Raw genomic sequence first — 6,442 nt, 5'->3', positions numbered from 1 at the left:
CCTCTGTCTCTCCAAGTGCTAGGGGAGCAGGGGAGGGCTGCCCCGGGGGTGTTTTGCCTGCTGTCGCTCTGAAGACATCCACGAACCACCACAGGTGAGGTTCAGATACAGACACTGAGTTTCAGGTCTGGGGAGACCCAGAGGATACACAGCGCCACCCCTTCTTTATCCTAAAATGTGCAGCACAGATTCATTAATTCAGTCATAATATTTCAAATGAGTTTTTAAAAAAATTCATTTGAAATAATGATCATTTCTTGTAACCCTCACAATAACCCCATGAAGCATTATTGTCCCCAGAGAGGCAGCTTCGAGGGCTCCATGGCCCCTGCTACACACACACTAACAGCTGCTTCCTGGCTTATTGCAAAGTGGCATCAGTGGCCTCGCCCATCCCACCCCGACCCTGTTTGAGGCCGTGGCTGAGTGGGCTACAGGGATAATCAATCCCCTTCTAGTCCCTCCAGGGCAGGGGGCCACTGGGCCTGAGGCCAGGGTAGCTCCATTCAGAGAGCCTTGTGGCCCTTGGTGATGTGGCCTCCCTCCTGATGGTCAGGACAGCAGTGACCACCCCAGGATGGGCCCCGGAACCCCAAGGACTAAGGAGGGGGACCATTTCTAACAGCCAAAGCCCGGATTGCTTTTCTGTCCTTCTTGAGTTCTTTCCCTGCTGCCCAGCCCGGTGTCTTTGCCAGCTGCTCCAGACCGTGGTAGGAGAGGGCGTCCCCAGGCCCTGTCCAGCCAGGAGTATTGTTACCAAGACATGAATCAAGTCAGGTGTCCTGCCAACTGTCACCAGCCCGAACCTCAGGCTCACCGCACTTCACAGACAAGAGGGCCCCCCAAAAAGCTACGTTCAAAAATCAGTCTTTCATTTATAACGCACACGAGAGGCTTGTTAGTGACAAAGAGCTCGAGAAGAGAAGGGGTCCTCCTTCACCTCCCCTGGTCAAGTGAAGAAGCTTTTGAGAAAGGAATAACCACCTCCTAACTACTTAGGGATCCTCGTACCAGCCAGCATAGGCCCGGGCACACTTGTGACCACAGCACAGGGTCACAATTGCCACGGCAGAGGGCAGGGGGGGGACTCGGAAGAGGCGGCCTGTGTCCTGGTCTTGCAGGTGCAGATTGGCCCGCTAGGCAAGCGGGGAGGTCAGCTCCCGAAACAGGAGGAGCAAACGCATGGCGGCGCAAGCAGCCCTGGAGGTTTGGGTTTTTTAAGTAAATAGCTCTTATGTGTTGTTTTTAGATTAATTAGTTAATTTATTTATTTTTGGCTGTGTTGGGTCTTCATTGCTGCGCGCGGGCTTTCTCTGGTTGCAGCGAGCAAGGGCTACTCTTTGTTGTGGTGCGCGGGTTTCTCATTGCGGTGGCTTCTCTTGTTGCAGAGCGCGGGTTCTAGGCGCTCGGGCTTCAGTAGTTGTGGCGAACGGGCTCTAGAGAGCAGGCTCAGTAGTTGTGGTGCAAGGGCTTTGTTGCCCTGCGGCATGTGGGATCTTCCTGGACCAGGGCTCGAACCTGTGTCCCCTGCATTGGCAGGCGGCTTCTTAACCACTGAGCCACCAGGGAAGTCCCCATCACGGAGTATTTGAGGAAGGGTCAGTGTGCTGGGGCACCCCAGAACACCCCAGGTTCCATGATTCTCTAGGAGGACTCACAGGGCCTGGCCGAGTCGTAGTCATGGCTATTTTCGCAAAAGGATACAGAGCTTGATTAGCAAAGGGAAAGGGCATGAGGGCCACGTCTGGAGGAAACCAGGCTCAGGCCTCCGAGGGTCCCTCCCAGTGGAATCACAGGCACTTAACGTCTGCTTAAGGAAGATCCTTCTGGAAACTTTATGGTGTCTGGAGGGGAGGGGGGACAGCTAGGGGAAGCTGCAGAAATCACCCAGAGTCCAGTTCTGGAACTGGGGTTCACTGGAGAGGACAACAGCTTGAGAGGCCTCAGGTGGGCAGAGGGACTGTTGGGCGGGAAGGGGGAGGTGGCACTGCGCTGAGGGGTCCTGGGGGGCAGGGTGGCAGAAGGTGGTGCAGGATCCAAGGAGCCTGTCCTGGGAGGGCGGCTGGTGGTTAGGGGTGGGGGTGGGCTGGGGCGTGAGACAGGGGCAGGGACCCAGCTCTGGAGGATCTGGGGTGGGTGCTGGGCGCTAGAGAGAGGCCGGAAGAGGAAGGCGGAGAAATTGCCTGAATTACAAATAGCCTCAGCCTCCTTGGCCCCTAGAGCAAAGCTGCTGAGAATTAAACACAGGAGGATGGAGTAACTGAGAACTAGCAGGTAGGACAGGGAGATGCAGGCGAAAACAGGAGCATTTGAAGCACGTCAGACAATAAGCAAAACAGGCATCAGCTCAGGCCCCACCCCTCCCAACACCCCCCAACCCTCCCAACACCCCAACCTTTCACAACACCCCCCACCCCTCCCAACACCCCCAACCCCTCCCAATACGCCCCACCCCTCCAACACCCCCAACACCTCCCAACGCCCCCCACCTCTCCCAACACCTCCCAACACCCCCAACACCTCCCAACCCCAACACCTCCCAACACCCCTCACCCCTCACAACAACCCCACCTCTCACAACACCCCCAACACTCCCAAGCCCCCAATGCCTCCCAACACCCCGCACACCTCCCAACACCCCGCACACCTCCCAACACCCCCAACACCAACACCTCCCAGCACCCCAAACACTTCCCACACCCCCAACCTTTCCCAACCCCTCCCAACACACCCCACCCCTCACAACACCCCCAACACTCCCAACCCCCACAACGCCTCTCAACAGCCCCCACCCATCCTAACCCCCCCAACCCCTCCCAACACCCCCAACCCCTCCCAACACCCCCCACCTCTCCCAACACCCCCAACCCCTCCCAATACACCCCACCCCTCCAACACCCCCCACCTCTCCCAACACCCCCAACCCCTCCCAACACACCCCACCCCTCCCAACACCCCCCACCTCACCCCATGACTGTGCTGTCCATGTGCCGCAGGCACTGTGCCAGGGATGGAGTCACGTAACTCACTCCCAGGCACGTCCTGGAGGCTGGAAAGTTTCGAGGAGGGTGATTGGAGCAAAGACGGGGGCAGCTACGGCCAGTGTGGAGGGCTGAGCCTGGGGTGGGCTCTGGAAGGGACCACAGAGGCAGTTCATTCAGCCCCTGGGTGGGCAGGCTGAGGCTTGCCCCAGGTCACGTCATTCCCACGTAGCAGCCCCGGTCTACCATCCGTGTTTTCCACACCCTCAGGCATGTGCACGTGTGCGCACACACACACCCCAGCTGCTAAAGGCAAGTCCTGTCTTGGACGAGTGGGGTGAAGGGGCAGCCCCAGGCCATCCCTCCTGGGACCCGTCCTCCCCTCCCACCCTTCGGAGTCAAGGAGTCAACATTCCTGAGCCCGCAGCTCCGGACCACCAGGCCCGACAGCCCGAGCAATGGCCTGGTGGAGTCTCTCAGGGGCACAGACTGGGGGCCCTGGGAGGTGTTAGTGGAGGCCAGCCCATAGGCCTGAGCCAGGCAGGTGACCACATTTAATCTCTGCAGCCCTGCCTCGCTCCACCTGTGTGCCACCAAAGCCAGCCACCCAGACTCCTCTCCACCTGGGGGGCTTTGGCTCTCGGGAGTAGAGACCTCCAGGAAACGGGCGGTGGGGGCCATGCTGGGCACAGAAGGTGGACTGAATGAACTGGGGTCCCCAGACTGAAATGCCCTCAGCCATGACCCAGCGCCCGCCAGCCCTGCACCCTCTCTGGAGACCACACTGAGTGCCTCGTGATGGGACATGCCTCCCCAGGCAGGCTGCAGTGCTGATGGCTGGGTGCTGAGCACCCCTCTGAGGTCTGTCCTGTCTGGGCGAGGCATGCTGGCCACACCAACAATAACACTGTGGCAAAGACTGGCCACCTCGTGAGGACTCATGCAGCCCCTTCTCCCCAGGCCTTGGAGAACAGGGAAGGGCAGCAATGACCCCCACGCCCCACCCCACCCCGTCATGCAGGTGGGAAAGCTAAGACTGGGCCGGGGAGGAGGGAGCTGGGCGAATGATGGAGGTTTCATTGGGATTGGGGAGGGGCTGGGGTTGTGCTGGGGCGTCTCAGGTTAGCCTGGGGGACAAGAGTGAAGGATCCAGTGACAGGGCTGGGATGGGGCAGAGGCTGTCCCCATGCGGTGGGCCTAATCTATCTGGCAACGTCCCCACGAGCTGAGTGCTCTCCCGGCTGTCCCCTCTGTCCCCAGGCTACTCTTCCCGCCCTTCAGGTCACCATCTCTGGCAGCCTCTGTGACTCCCCAGATCTGGGTGAGGAGTCACAGGCAGACCTTACACGCAGCAGGCACGATGTCAGGGCCCACGGAAATGTTTTAATTATTTTTATCAATCAGAAGGGGGAAAGTGGATATAATCCAGCCTGGATTATATATTCTTCTTTATAGCAGCACAATCACAAAATAGAATTTTTAGTCCTTTTTTGGAAGAAGGGGCCCACAGAAGTCATACTGAGGCCCTGGTCACGGGGGACCCTTAGAAGCCTGTGTGCCTCCCGGGGCCTTGCTGTGTGGTGATGATCTGCTCACTTGACGGCCTCCTCCAGAAGGGCCACGTCTTACTGTCAGAGCAGGCACACAGTAGGCAATGGGTGAATAAATACATGCTTGTAAATTAAAAAGTGGTTTACACTGACTGAGCACTTGCCCTGTGCCAGGCACTGTGCTCAGCTCCTGAGAAACAGACATGCCCATTTTACAGATAAGGACATGGAGGCTGAGAAAGTCTAAATGACTGGCACAAGCTGTTCACCAGGAAAGCCCAGGTGTCAAGCCCGCACCACTGGCCAGCAATGTCCCCACGGGAGGTGGAGCAGCTGGTGGATGTGTCATCTCCAGGAGGGACAACCTCACATAGATATCAGGCAAGTCCCCCGATGTCAGCCCATGAGTTCTGACACATGGGCCAGTGCCCTTGAGGGCCCCAGTGCCGCCCTGACCTTCCTCCAGCCACAGCCCGTGCAGGCTGCTCCTCCACGCGCCCAGGCGCTGTGCTGGGGGCATGACGAGTGATCATCGTAGCCCACGCTCACTGTGTACCAGGCACCAGCCTGTCTAACCCTCACGGTACCCCTGGGGGCTGCAGGTGACTATTATTCCCGTTCCAGAACACCGCCTGAGAAGTGGGCAGAGAGAGGGATGCGGGAGCCATTCCTTCCACCTTGGGAACTTGGAGGCAGGGAAGCAAGCCTTCATGAGACAAGACCTTTGAGTGCATCCATGAACGATTAGGATTTCATTAGGTAGAGAAACAGGGCAAGGGCATTCCAGGCCCGGCACAGCCTGAGCAAAGGTGTGGGAGTGGGAGGCGCCCCGGGGCGCCGCTGCAAGTGAGGCCGCAGGGAGTGTGGGACTGCCGGCTTTCCCAGGCTGTACGGGGGAGGAGGATGTTTGAAGATTGGGGAGCTGCAGTCAGGCGGGCACTTGGTGCACGTTTATCGAGCATTTATGAGGAGCCGGTTATTGTAATAGGCGGTGGGGGAACAGAGATGACTAAGGCACAGTCACCCACTAGAACCTGCCTGGGAGAGTCCATCCCGGCAGGGGATCCACACCTGTCCCTGGCGCCCTGGCTGGCCCCGGCGTCTTGGCGTCTTTCCCTCCTCGACTGGACTTCTTCTTCCATAAAACAGGCCTAACTGCACTTGCCACCTGGTGACGGAGCTCTTTGAGCTCCCTGGATAAAAGATTCTGTAAATACAGAGCCCTGTCGCCAGACTGGGCGGGGTGGAGTAGGGAGGCCGCATCAGATTCCCAGGAGGCAGAGAAACAGCCTCTGGGGGGCCGAGGGGGCACCAATATCCTCTGAGGTTACCGCCTCTTGTTGGCTGTCAAACATGTTCCTGCAGCCAGGAAGTCTGACATTAAAGTCCCCCCCACCCCCGCCATCAAGGCTACTCTGCCTGTGATGGTTAAATGACAGACGCCAACAGGCTGTTGGCAGGGAGGAAGAGATGGAGGGGCCTTGGCTGCAGGGAAGTGGCTGGAGGTGTTACCCTCACCCGTGTGTGCATCTGACACAAGTGTATTGAGCACCTACTAGGATCAGTCCTGGTGCAAGTGTTGGGAGTCCTGGGGGAGGCAGACAGGGACACGGCTCATTCTGCCACTACGTGGGGGGCGGGAATGGGGAAGCCCGGTCTCTGGAAGCACGGAGAAGCTACCTGACTTGACTCTGAGTCCAGGACAAACCCGTCTCCCTTCGTCTCTCAAAGACCGCGGCGGCAAAAGCCCTTCATGCTGAAGCAGCGCCGCTTCTCACCTGACCCCACATCCGAGGAAACAGAGGCCAGGGAGCCTTGCTGGCTTGTCCCAGGTCACACAGCCAGTTGTGTAACAGACAGGACAGTTATTATTTGCATTTTACGAACGAGAGGTGTAGTGGCTCACAGAGC

Source organism: Mesoplodon mirus (genome assembly GCF_964341445.2).
Source record: "Mesoplodon mirus genome assembly, chromosome: 11".
Taxonomy (NCBI): domain Eukaryota; kingdom Metazoa; phylum Chordata; class Mammalia; order Artiodactyla; family Ziphiidae; genus Mesoplodon; species Mesoplodon mirus.
This window is presented reverse-complemented; position numbering follows the sequence as displayed.